The sequence below is a fragment of the Rhinolophus hipposideros genome, assembly GCF_964194185.1.
Source record: "Rhinolophus hipposideros genome assembly, chromosome: 19".
NCBI classification, from domain to species: Eukaryota; Metazoa; Chordata; class Mammalia; order Chiroptera; family Rhinolophidae; genus Rhinolophus; species Rhinolophus hipposideros.
The window spans coordinates 21,795,812-21,810,853 of record NC_138065.1 but is presented as its reverse complement, the minus strand read 5'-3'; positions in this window follow the sequence as shown (position 1 = coordinate 21,810,853).

Here is a 15,042-nt window from a genome sequence, read left to right as displayed (position 1 = left end):
TGTTGAATGAATGAACAAATGGATTAAATATCAACATGTTTGTACTTTCTCAATAGCTCTCACACCAATGCATCTTTAGATGTTTAAATTGAAATTTATCATGTATGTCAATCAGAGAACTCTAAGCTAGACACTTACTCTGAAACATATTTCCTGTTCCCATTTTTGTCTTACTTAGCAACTCACTTGGCAATATTTGGTATGTATAATCATTCATGTAAAGTAACTAGAGTATTTTCAATAAATCAAAAAATGTGTTCCACTTCCTTATTTTATGTCTTAAACACATTGAAAGAGTTTCATTAGTTTTGTTTTTTCAAGTATTCTGAGTAGTCTTTTCTCCATCTATTGAAAATGTTATCAAATTATGTTTTTTTAAATATTTGCATGTGATTTGCAAGAAGGGAAGAATTTTTTTAAAAAGTGAAAAAAAAAAGGAGGGAAGAATTATTTAGTAGTTCGTATCTCAGGCAGAGTAACCATTCCTAACGTATTTCCACATCCTTTTAGAACAACTAATACATTACATGTTTGTGCCATTGTATGTGACGTGTATGTGTCTGTGTGTGTGTGTGTGTGTGTGTGTGTGTGTGTGTATATATATATATATATATATATATATATACCCACCCATATTATTGCTTGAGATGAGTCATCACAGAACTCATACGTCAGCTATCTTGTTTTAGGGTTCAATTGAAAGAACTTTTAGTTTTTTCCTTCTTCTTTTCCTTTTTTATGAGGAGACGGGCGGTGAGTGGGGTGGAGAGATGGGAATGCTTATTAGTGTGACTTTTCCAGTAGCACAAACACATTTCACAATGTGAACTTTGATGAATGTCCAAATGGATTTTAAAACTAAGTGAGTTGAACGGCCTTTATTGAGTTTCATAATTTATTCCAACCATCTGTGTCACGCACACACAAAAGTTTGTTTCTTAAGGGTTTTTTGATATTTTTTTGTTTTCCCTCAGCACCTCCCTTAGAATATAACAACATTAATATCTTTCAGGATTGACTTTGGTCCTCTAACAAATATAATACATTTTTCAGTCAAAAAACATTTCAATGCCACTAGTGGCAATTTGGAGATTAAAAATATGGCAGCAAAAGCATTCTTTTGGCATCATATTTTCTATTTAAAGGCCACCAAATGTTTCTTTCCGAGAGATTACGTTGAGTGGTTAGGATCTTGGCATCCACTATTGTTCTATGGAAAGATTTTCCTGGCCCACACTTATTTTTGCTGGATAATGAATGACTAGAGTGAATGGACAAAGCCACTTTCCCATCTGTACTAGCCTAACTGCCATCGATTTCTGTGTTGCGTCCTCTGTTGAACCACGCATGCCTAATCATTAACTTTACTTAGAGCTAATAAAAATACCTGTTTATATTGATCATCTACTGTATGCCTAAGACATTACACATAATTTTTTATTCAATCATCACAATAATTTGAATTTAAAGATAGAGAAACTGATGCTTCTATACCATATTGGAATTTCTGGTAACATATTATATTTTTTAAAACAGTGCTAGAAATTTATGGATTTTGTTTTAAATGCATAAAAAGTAAAAAGTGCATTTTTATTTTTCTTCATGGAGAATAATACTAACTTTTAAAATTCCTACTTTGCTCAACAGTGCATTAGACTATATATTAATTACCACGGTGTAAGGAAAACAGGTTTAGTAAGGTTAACTGTATATTTTCACAAGACTGGTAGGTGGCCTATCCTGGAGGTTTCCCCAGGCCTCCTTCACTCAATATACTTTTCATCTTACTATTCCGCCTTGAAATAGAGTAATAGTAGCCTATGTTCCCCTACAATATCTATGTATGTATGTATGTATGTATGTATGTATGTATGTATCTATCTATCTATCTATCTATCTATCTATCTACCTATCTATCTACCTATATATTTATCACCTATCATCTATTCTATACTATTCTAATCTATTATGTCTATGACATAATAATTCTGATGTTTGGGGAATGGTATTACCTGTATCACCATTTTTGTTCTCCATAAGAAACACACATTATATATAGGACTACATATAAGTTATGTCTACAACTATATGTATCAACCACATCCTAAGTAAACATATATATTTGTCATTGATACATATAGTAAATCCATGCCTAAGTGATGAGCTGAACCACAGATTTTCACACAAATATAATGTGTTAAATATTGTCTTTTTTCTCCCATTGTTTTAAGTAAGCTAAATTGCTAAACATGTAACATAAATTTCTAAATAATTCATATAATTCATTTATACAAGAAAAAATTTTGTACTTTAAAACAGATTGTTCCAAGAATAAGAAAAAAAATTGGCTAAACTAATAAAAATAAAGATGAAAGAATATGAGACCGTTAGGTTGGAGAAGATAAAGCTAGCTAAATTTGAATAAGTTATTAAAAGAAGTTGTTGTTTTTTTCTTTTTAATAAGAACAGTGAGCAGTTGTTTTCTATTTTGACAGACAAGGAAATGGGTTTAATAGGATATAAGTTTAATTGGATATAAGAAAACCAACCTTTATGTCAAAATGATAAAACATTAGCATGGACTACTGAGGAAGATATGAAGTCTTTATAGCTGGAAGTCTGCACAAAGAACATAAACAGACATTTATCCCTACCCCAAAAAAGGCAAGCTTCTGGACAACATCTCAAGTAGTCTTTCCTACATTTTGTTTTATAGGCATCATAACTGTCTCCTTACATTTCTTCCAGCTTTCCCTGCCATTCATACCAATACCCTAGGCAATTTCTGGCTTTTATTTTTAAACACATCTGATTGTAAAATTATTAACTGCTGTTTCTCTTTTACATTCCACTGTCAGAAGTAAAAACAATGATGGATCCGCTGGTTTTCAGGGAAAAAAACGCAGATTCCAGGTAGATCCCTTTTATAATGAATCCATAGACTGATGATTGAAAAACATATTTCAATCATAACCTTCTCCTGTTCAAAACTTATCAATGGCTTCTCATTAAAATTAAAATAAAACCCAATTCCTTACAATGGTCTACAGGGCCTGATATGATCTCAAGATCTCTACATCTCTGATCTCATCTCCCATTCTTCTCCAGCTAGCACCACTTCAGCCACTCTGGCCTTACCATTTATTTAATAGACCACTTCTTAGCTCTTTCTATCCTTTGTCCTTAGATTAACACCAAAATGATACAGAACAGGCGACTATCCCACAATGTTGGACCAGGAAATTTCATACACGAACAGCAAGTGCAAAGCTCTGAACTCTCTCTTTCCATCAAGTCCCCAGAACAAGCATGGACACACATACACATCAACATCCGTCTTTTTCCCCAGGATGTTTTTCTTCATTTCATACACACTGACATTATATCTGTATTTGTCCACTTGTGTTTTTTGTTTTTGTTTTTGTCAGTTGTATTTTCTTTTCTTTTTTTTTTAAATTTATTGGGGTGACAATTGTTAGTAAATTTACATAGATTTCAGGTGTACAATTCTGTATTACATCATCTATAAATCCCATTGTGTGTTCACCACCCAGAGTCAGTTCTCCATCCATCACCATATATTTGATCCACTTGTTTATTGTCAGCTTCTCCTTCTCTATTACAAGTACTGAGGTCAAGGATTGTTTTCTTTCTTACTGTCTTCTATATTGCCTACACCTAGAATAACGTCTGGCACATGACAGACATTTAATAAATCAGCATTTCACTTCACTTTTCATAGTAAAGGTAGAAAGTTTTCAAAATCTGATGAAAAAATATTGTTTATAATCGTGACTACAGCCAAAGTCAGTATATTTGTAACTGAATGTTATTCTTTCCACCCATATGTTTTGTCATCATGGAAAGAGAACGGCAGTCTAAAGGTGAAGTGGGAAGTACAATTTGCAGAAAACATATGATTTGTTGTTTCTAAAAGGAATCAAGGTTTTGGGTTAAAATATATTATAAAATATATTATAAAAATATATTATAAAATATATAAAATATATAAAATATATTATATATTATTATATATTAAATATATAAAATATATTATAAAAAACTTAGAATGAACTTCATTTCTCCATATAAGAAAACATTTGCTGTTTAAAAAAATGTGATCCTCTCTCCATGTGAGAATTTATTCCATTTCTTATCTGAGAATTTCATTGCCATTTGCATGTTGCCTGGAATACAAATTGTACTTAGTAATCAATCAGTGTTTAATTGCCGCTCAAGCAAACCCTTGTAATCAGACTTGCTGTAAAAATGTTAAGGTGTGCAAAAAGCATAAGGTGGCATTTCGCCTCCTTCTTATTATGCCTGTGTAACTTCCATTAATACTAATAGGAGGCACAGCTGGTCGTCAACAGGAGATTACAGGTTGCTGTTTAAATCATATTTTATTTTTATACCTTGGCAAGATTTATGTATTGAAATCAGATGGCCAGATTTTTGCTGTTGTTAAGAAAGCTTTTACTCTAAAGAATGAGATTGGGGGAGGGAAGTTGAGTTTCATATTTTTTATTTTAGGAATATAAAGACTCGGAAATCCAAGCAGCAGCTTGTCCTTATACAACAAGTCTGTCTTATTCTTTAGCACCAGCTGGAGTCCCATTTCTAATTTGCTGTGAAGAATTAAGTGATTTGAGACCCATACCCTGGGGTATTTGACCTCCAATGTCAACCAGCTAGCTTGCAATTCCCTTGGCTGGAAAGTTTCTCCGGAATTGATTTGAGCTAACATCAGTTAAAATACTCTGCAATAGAGTAGTAAATATCATTGCAAATCTGAGGACTACTTTATAGCCATGAAAATAAACACACTGTAGAATATTAAGGAAAAGAGTTTAGGAAACATGGAAAGCCTTAGTGATCAGAAATGTGATAATAGAACCGTTTACCTGAAAGTCATCAGTTTGAGTCTGGCACAGTTAGGTGGCTTACTGGCTGAAGACAGTTGTTTGTAGCATTATATGAACTGTGTCAGTGCCCTCAAGCTCATTTCTTTATGGTCAGGTCCATTTTTCATAAAACAGCTATTCCTGTTATTCTCAATTACCATGGAGAATATGACTAATAAGGACAAAGTTAGGGCAATATTCTCATTACCCCCAATGCAAGCCAGTCAGTCTCCTTTTGTCTCGGTCTTCATTTTCTCACGCTGTTGTCCTCATCTGGATTGTTGTCCATTTTTACTTCATACCTAATCTAGTCCTTCAAATAACCCAACTCATTCTTTCTCCAGGTCCATGATACTTTTCCCAATAATTCCTGCAATTAGTAGATTCTCTCATTTATAACCTTGCTGGAATCCAATTACCTGATGGTAGCTATAATACCAGCATAAGTAACACTGTTGTAGATGGGAGAATAAATGTCGCCACCTCATAACTCTTCTTGAACTCCTCTGTCCTCATTCTCTCTCTTCATTTCTCCTTCCCAGCTTCCACCACCATTAATTAACTACATACCCTGGAGCCATATCCTGCTTCTTACTCCACAATCTCACCTGGCTTTTTGCCCTGACAACCTGTATTCTGGTGCCCTTATTTTGTCACTGCCTCCCCTAACTTGCTTTCCTCTATCCACCCTAAGCCATGAAGGACACAATAAATACTTAATAACTAGGGAAGTCTCCATCCACTTGACACAATAAAGTGGATGAAAGGGAAAGTCGGTGGAGATTGTCAAGCATGGGGTGAGATCCAAAGGTACAGGTACATTCTGAGAAAACTGGGTTGGAAAATTACATAGTGATCACATTTTATAGTCAATTTTCCAATATATATTAGTTTCATTTGTTGTTTGGGGGGAAACTTAGTACACTTAAAACTACTTTTCAAGTATATTTTGAGTTAATTTAGCCTTATGACTTTGGGCAATTTCCCATATCTTAAGCTTGTATGGTTTTATTTTTATTATTTTCAATTAGATTTAATGTGTAATATATTAATTGCAGATGTACAACATAGTGATTAGACATTTATATAACTTACGAAGTGATCACACAATAAATCTATTACCTATCTAACACCATACATAGGTGTTACAATATTGACTATAGTCCTTATGCTTTTACTTTACATACTCATAACTGCTTTCATAACTGGAGATTTATATGTTTGGATGGTGGGACTGAGTAATAAAAATAGCTATCATTTATTGAGATTATTTTATGCCAGGCACTGCATTAAGTGTATTAGGTACATTATCTCATTCAATTCTTAAATCAATCTCAGGAGATATTATTATGCAAGGTTTACAGTAAAATAAATTAGGCCTTCAGGAGTTTAAGTACATTTACTATAGTCAAACTGCCTGAAATATCAAAGTTTCAGACTAAACCCAGATATTTCTAACTCGACGGCCTATTTTCTTAACAAGTGTTACACACAATCTCTTCAAATCCTAATATTCTGTGATTTGCTCATCCTATTTAAGCACCTAAAGATCCAGTTTTAGATTGTACCACCACTTATTAAGCTTGATGTAAGAAATTACTATGCTGGTACATTCAACTCAGCACTTTATTTAACACATATAGTGGAATGAAAAAGGAGAGTGTGTTTATATGCCATTGTGTACCAATTCTTGTTGGTCTAAGTGTCTGACACCAGGTACGATTTTGAGAGTAATAATCCAGGAACTGACTTACGTATTTTTTTGTCTTTGTAAATATATAACACATTATTGGGCACTGAATAAATGCTCAACAAATGCATATGGCGTTCAATTGATATTCTAATAAAATTATCAAATCATGGAAATTCAGAGACCTATGCCCCTGGAAATCTTGGTTTTAATGTGAAAGAAACAAAAATTACACTACCTCCTATTGCAGTACCTAAGACTGGATACAGTGCATATCCTGGTTTTCTACTAGTGAGATTTTAAGGATATGTGATAATTTTTTATTCACATTTTTTCAAGATATGTGATGAGAAAAAGTAAGGAAGAAAATATATAATACTTATAATTCCATCATCAGTGCTTCAATGTAGGCGAATTTACACAATTGTTTTATACACTTGAAATTATTTTAATAAATTTGATTTTTAATCTGATTTTGTTTTACTTAACATAAAATATAATATTTAGTAGATTCATATTGTTCTAAATTTTGAGTGTTATATAATACGTCAGTAGGTATAGGCTCGGTTATGCTATAATAACAAATTACTCCAGAAATTTTAGAGGCCTAATACCACAAAGGCTTATGTCTTGCTAATGCTATATAGCTCATGTGGGTTTACAGGGAGCCTCTGCTGCATACAATCATGCTGGTACCTAGGTTTCCAGAGATGCCACTTTCTCTTTCTTTCTGGAACATTTGACTTCCTCAGTCACTGCAGCATGTTAAAAAGATGCAGAGAGTTTTCTCCTCGGCAGTTAAATACTTATACCAGAAATGACTCATGACATTCCCACTAATAGTCCAATGGGCAGAATAAGTTATATGACCCTGCCTAGATGTAAGGGGACTGAAAGCTGTGGGGGGAGAAAAACACATGGAATATTTTATATAACTAATCTTCCTCAACTTATTCCTTTAATATAATTCCTTCTGCTTTATATTTAAGAAAGATCTCTCAAAGTTATAATTATCAAGAAAGGTATCCTTCCTATTTCGCAAGTGTTGATAAAAATGTAGTCATTACCAACCTTCGACCTCAGACTTTGTTAGGCTCACCAGAAATATAACTTAGCTTATTCTATAATAAACATTAATTTTTATTTTGAATCCTTAATCAGCCAAATGTCAAAATCAAAATCTCAGTGTATTTAAGGCTTTTTTTCTCCCTTTTGCTTAGAATTACTTCTAAATTCTAGGACATTGACAACATGCCAATGTATCAGTAAGGAGGGTGGACACCTGGTCCTCAGTCATTTTCATGTTCCCGTGTAATGAATGATGAGATGAACATCATCCATCCTGTTCACTGGTCCACACATGAAAGTACAGTGTGCTTCTATTTCCTGAAGGCAAGCCTTCTAAAGCTTCCTATTATGTCTGTTATTGCTGTGCTCCTACGATGCACAGAGAACGCACTGGAAATTTATCAGGGATGAGATGAGGGTGAGGGGCTGTGAAACAGGCTGGGCTCAGGCTCTTTTCTCAGAGACCCAAAAGTGACTACTTTTCCATCCTTGATAGAAAAGATGAACAGTGTAGAAATTGACAAACAATATGTTCTCTTACGTATATCTTATGATGTAGCACAACCTTGTTCCTAATGAAAAAGCCAAAAATTGACTCCTTTTATTCACATTTTGGTTAACAATCATCATTTGAGGCTATAAGCTTACTGAATCATAGAGGAAAGGCAAAACAAAAATGAGAAAGGAGAAGAAAAACGCATACCAATTTATCAAAACATTATTCTGTCATCTGCTGACCAAGTACTCATGGCTGGTTTCTTCTGTGTGAAGTGGTCATATAATAATATCTAACTGTCCAGTGTTTCTTAGGGATCCTGGAGCCAAAATTTTCCTGTAATAATGTGTGGCCCAATCATATTTTCAACCTTACAATTTTACTTAGAAATTCAGGTGTTCCCAGGAATAAAATCTTTTCAGAAGTGGTGTTGAGGAGAAAGGGGACTGTTGTTATTTGTTCATTTGTTAGTTGGTTGTCACTTTAGAAGAAGCATGTTGTTCATCATTTGAGGAAGGTGACTCATTAGTTGTAAATGTAATTCCCTCTGTCCCTTCATCTACTTCCTGGGAAGGAAGCTCCACCATTATGTTTCTAAGGAGTTATTTTCCAATCTTCCTGCTTATCAAAGATAGATAAGTAGATTATGTCGTAATTTTGGTGGAGGGTGTTTTAGAAGAATAAGCACTTCTTGAGTTATGAATCCATAATAGTTCTTCTTTATGTCAGAATAATATTCCATTATATTCATATAGCACACTTTATCCTTTCTTCAGCTGATGGGCATTTGGGTTGTTTCTACTTTTGGGCTATTAAGAATAATACTGCTGCAAACATTTATGTCATTTATGTACAATTTTTATAGGAATGTATATTTTCATTTCTCTTGGATACATATCTAGGAGTGAAATTGCTGGGTCATATGGTTACTCTATGCTTTATTCTTTGAGGAACTGCTGAACTGTTTTCCAAAGCAATTGTAACATTTTAAATTCCTACCAACAGTGTATGAAAATTTCAATTTCTCCACATCCTTACTAATACTCATTAATGTCCGTATTTTTCATTAAAGCCATCTAATGATTGTGAGGTGTATCTTATCAGACTCATGATTTGCATTTCTCTAATGACTAATGACAGTGAGAAGCTTTTCATGTGCTTCATGTGCAGAAATTTGTATAATTCTCAAATCAATTTGGTAAACACACCTAGACACACTATTGTTGAAATATGTGTTAAGACTATGGTTTCTTTATCTTTATTCAATCAAATGAATATGATACAGATCGCAATTGATATTTGTGGAACAACTCCTACTTGTTGCATACTATGACAGCTAGCCATTTGCTAGCCAGAGAGGAGGCAGAAATCTCTTATTGCTCTACTTAGTTCTTTCCTGAGTATGAGGAAGAGAGATATTGCCCCCTAAGGGATTTTGACAAAGTGTTGGAGTACTTTCCGTTGTGACAACGGCTAATATGTGTTACAGGCATTTAATGTTTGAGGACCAATCAACGTTGTGCAGTGTGTGAAAGAGTCTTTCTTGCATGATTGTGAAATGCCCTATCTCAAATGTCACAGATTAAAATAATATGCAGACATATGAATCAGCAGAAACACAAAGATAGAAAAGTAAAGCATAGAGTTTTTAATTTGGAAGTGATAAAAGCCAGTTTGGAAAGGCAATAGTGGTTAACTGACAACTTTCTGAGACTGAGAGGTGATAAGATTTCCTTCCTAGAGTTGTCTTGAGTCTTAAATCATCCTGGGACCTGTTTATGTTATAATCTCTATATGACAAGCCCTGAGTCCGTTGAGATTCTTGTTTTCCTTATTTATATTTGTATCTTCATTATGATTATCTAACATTATTTGAATTACCTGAGTGTCTGGTTTTGGCAATCAAAAGATGCTAACTCATATATATATATATATGAATATATATAAATATATATAATATATATATATATATAAATATATATAAATATTTTTTTTCTATAGAGATCAAGAGAGGGTGGAATTTGAAGAGGGAGCTTCAAGTTCCCAATTTACTCTGGAGTTATTCATTATAAGCTGTTAGGGCTAATATTTGCATTGTGGTTAAAACATTGCAAGTTATTATGATATCTTTAAATATTTACCTGGCAAGCTTATTATTTGGGATACTTTGTTAGTTACTTTTTTCTATGTGATGCTAATAAATTGGTTTCTGAAGACACTCCAAATTATGAAATTAAAGCCAACTGCAAATTAAATATTTGGGTAGGGAAAAAAAGCCAGTGCTTTCCAAGTTTCTTCAAATCGTGTGATATATTATTTTAGAAGACTTAGTATTTTGCTAATGTATTCAACATTGTAAACCAGGAATTAGCATAGAAAAAAGTAAAAAGTTTTCAATTTAGCTCCTGTTGGTAGAAATTATAGCTTAAGTTGTGAGGAAGTGAAACTTTGTCAAAAGAATAATGGAGGCCAAACTAAAGTATTTAATTTGCAACATACTAGAATTTTGCATGTTGCCAAAATTCTAAATTCATTTTACCCCTAGCCATTACAGACTTGAATGCATTGTTCTATATTACTAGCAGTCGACTTAATAAGCAGTGATTAAGCCATGTGATTCTGTTCTATCAATGGCCCCTGATGAATCAGTCTCCTGGTGTTCGCCCGCTTGTGCAATCCTCTCCCCTTGAATCTGAGCTGGAGTCGTGATGCGCTCAACTAAAAGACTACGTCTAAGGTGACACTGTTCCAGTTGAAGGCCTAAGCCTTGAAAAGTCTGTCAGCTTCCACTTTGCACTCATAGGAACCTTGAGTTCAGATAAGAAGTTCAGCTGTGCTTCTAGAAACACCACGTGAAGAAGCAACAAGGAAGGTGAGAGGCCCTGAGACTACACGGAAAGAGATGCGTAGCGCCCTCCACCTCCTCAGTGCCCACAGCTGACTTGCCAGCTGACGACCAGCAGAAGAATCAGAAGCTGAAATCAGGGCAGAGGTGCAAACTTGTAAGAAAATAAAATAGTGGATTCAAGCTAGTAAGTTTTGGTGTGTTTAGTTTTGAAGCAATGACTAAGCAGAAAATACACCTCCTAAATATCTGACACTGCATAGTTGCCAAGGAAGTACAAAGAATAGATGATGGAGTGATGCGTGTTTAACCTGCACTTTTATTTTCATTTTATTTTATTGTGGTGAGAACGCTTAACAGGAGATTGACTCTCCTAACAAATTAAGTGTACAGTACGTTGCTGTTGACTATAGGTACAATACTGTTCAACAGGTCTCTAGAACTTACTCATGCGGCCTAACCGAAACTTTATACCTATTAATTAATAACTACCCACTTCTCCCTCCCGACCAGACCCTGGCAACCACCATTCCTCTCTGATTTTGTGAATCTGGCCAATTAAATACTTCACATAATTGACTTTCAGCTTTTGAGCTCAACTACCGTATGCATCTTTTCACTGAAAATTTGGGAAATTATATTTTTGTTAGTAATATATGTTAGCTACACTTTAGATGATTTAAAATATAGCATGGAATATTAATTGTATTTAGCACTTTGTGAGTGCATGAATTTTCAACTTCTAATAGGTAACTTATAAATGAACTTTTAGAACATATTAATTTACTGGGTGTTGCCTGTATCATCACATGCAGACCTTCAAGGTGTAATGTCCAATTATTGCAGTAATTCAAGCAAGGGAGACATTTGGACCTGCCTGAGCGATTTAAGAAAGACACAAGCCACTTTGGTATCAGGAACTGATAGGCAGGAGTTGGAACGAGCCAGGCACACAGGAACAAGACAGACATTCTAAATGAAGTGTGACATGGTCAGAGACACAGCAGCAGGGCGGAAACTGCCATGTTAAAAGGATACATAAAGATGTCGTTTAGGATCACAATGGATGTGTGAATGGGACTTTAAAGAAATTACCCAAAGGTGACTGAGCAAGGAAATTACATGATTAGGTCATGTTTTAGACGTTTGAATTTGGCAACAATTCCCAGGACAAGGTAGAAGAGTAAGAGATCTGACAAAATCATGAAGTATCTTACAGACATGCAATGTTTTCAGCAGCTTTCCCTAGTATCTCAAATGAGTTTCTTTAAAAACAGAAATATAAAATAATTGCAATAAATGTCAATAGGTACTTCTGCAATTGAGTCAAATACTTTCATATAATGCCATATAGCAACAAATTAGAAATGCTACCATATCTCTTAAGAGATCAAAAAGTTAATTCTTTAGTTAAGTAACTTTGATGATCACCCTGGGATGTTTGATGACACTTTAAATTAAAAAATGTAAAGTTTTTTTAGGAATAACCTTTGGCATCCTGCAACAATTTTGTTTATATTGACTTTCCTTGATTACGGTATTGTGCATGTATTTGTGTATACCTGTTTTTCTATTTTAGTTTCTTATTTTGGACAAAGTGGTCATATTTTGACTGGACATTAAACAGCAGAGCATTTTCTTACACATTTAAATGTCACTGAAATAAATGTGAACGTGTCTTCTTGTGATGTAAAAGACATTCAAAAAATAAAAAGTCAGCAAGTCACTAAAAGAATAACTAAGTCAGGATGAAGAATAAAAGAAAAACATCCTCTTCAATTCTTAGTTTAGTCCAAAATCTCTTTTAGGGTAGCCTATACCATACTTCATACTATTGTTTGTAATTGCATAGAGAGTATCACAGGAACTAGAGACAAATATTTTGTTGGAATTTATTACCTTTATTAGCTTTGCAATCAAAGAATTTGTTTGTACACAAATACTACTTAATGGGCAAGCCTTATGCTTAGCATCCAGTTATGGCTACAATTAGCTCTGTCCAATTTATATTCCTATGAGGACAGCTGGATTAGGATTTCTTCTGACACACAATCTGGCTATCCTAGCCTATACAACTTTGTAGAAATCAGTGGAAGACTTTCCAAATTTGGTAAAAGTTTTTTTAGATGGCTTGGTATTTAGCTAAATTGTCTGGATTGGTCTCAAAGCTAATTTAGGTCTTTAGTGACATGTAGTAACAACATGAGACATTTCCTATGGCCAAAATTGGTGTGATATGTGCTTCTGTCATTGAGAGTGTTATGTCATATCACTGGATTACAGGCAATAAATTCCCATTGAAGTATATAGCCACAAACTTTAACTGAATAAAGAATGAGTCAAATAAGAATCATGGCAAATATTTCTAAAATACAAAGTCTGTATATATTTTAGTTTTGTCTACATGAGAATCTACACTTTAAAAGATGGACATTCTTTTAAGATCTGAAAATACTGCATGTTTTTCAAAAACATTAGTGTAAATGGATATAAATTCAGTTCTAAGTATTGTTTGTGATAAAATGTTAAAGGTAGTTTTTGATTTGAGATATTTAAATTAGAGATGCCTGAAGATTAATTTCAAAAAATTGAAGCTCATAATCAGATGTTAATTCTAATTCTTTTTACTGTCATATAAGTGTAAAATTGTGTTCTATCTTTAAAGTAACATAATGAACCATGAATCTAAGATTTGAAATCCTGTATACTAATGAGCTTATAATTCCCTTGTGCATATTTTGGGAGGCCTTCTTTGCAAAGCATATCTGAAAATATAAAGAATCTCTTTTTAGTGTTTGATTAGCAGCAAATTTAGTGAGCTAGAAACACCATTCATTATACAATAGAGACATAGGAAAGTTGGAAACACTCCAATTGGGTATTTGAAAACAGGACAACTTAATTGTTCTGAGGTTGAGAGACAAATTATTGATTACATTTCCCAACAAAGTATTCATTTTAAAATTAAACTGAAATTGTTTGTTGCTAAGAAAGCAATCATCCTTTACTGAATTAATGCCTTGCATAAAGTAGGTGCTCAATAAATTTTTTAAAATTAATGCTAAATGAAACTATCCACTAATTATAAATCTTCTGTATATGCTGCTTATTTCAATTTAATGAAAATTATGGTTTATTTTTCTATCTTATCGATTAGACACAATAAGGAAATATGAATTTTGATGCCATTATTTGTGATTTTATAAAGCAAATTTATGATTTGTAACATTTTGATTTAATATTTCTATTTCTAGTGTATAAATGTCTGATTCCTAGAAAGTATTAAAGGCAATTTGTTGTGTATCAAATGCATCGATCTTTCCAACAATGCATCTTGAACATGTAGTTTTAAAATATAAACCTGAGCAACATAAGAAACAGTGAAAGCATCTAGATGGTAAGTGAAATATTTAGAGGAGTATTTCTTAAGCTATAGCCACTCAAACTGAAGGTAAGAATGTTCTAAAAAGCATAAGAAATTATGCTAAAATAAGTTGCCTCTGTGTGTATGACTCGGTATATATTTGGGTTAATGTTGTATTTTATAATAAATGGAAAAATAAATAATACTTCCTGTGGCTGAGTGAGAATTTCAGTACCCCAAATTGTCTATATGTTAAATGAGTAAATGTTCTTAAATATTCAAAATAAATTTTATGGTTATGTACATTAAAGGAGCTTTTCTACTGTATAGAAGAATGCTTACAGAAAGCTTAGAGTTGGGAGAGGAGAAAGAGGATTGAAGATGGATAGGGATATAAGTAAGGATAGCCATGGACTAACCCAAAGTGTGAAAATACTTTTATTATTCATTGGACAAGAAAATTACAGAATCAGGGATGCAGAAAATCCACTCATTTGGATATGTATGATTTAGTTTCAGTTTAAAAGATGCTGCTAAATAGAAGTAGAGAAACAAGTTCAGATATTTCCGAATGAGGCTAGTATCTGGAAGAAGGGGCAGACATTTCAGATTTTATTTTAATCCACCACTAAATCTATCTGATTCCATCATCAACAAGTATTTTTTTAATAATCT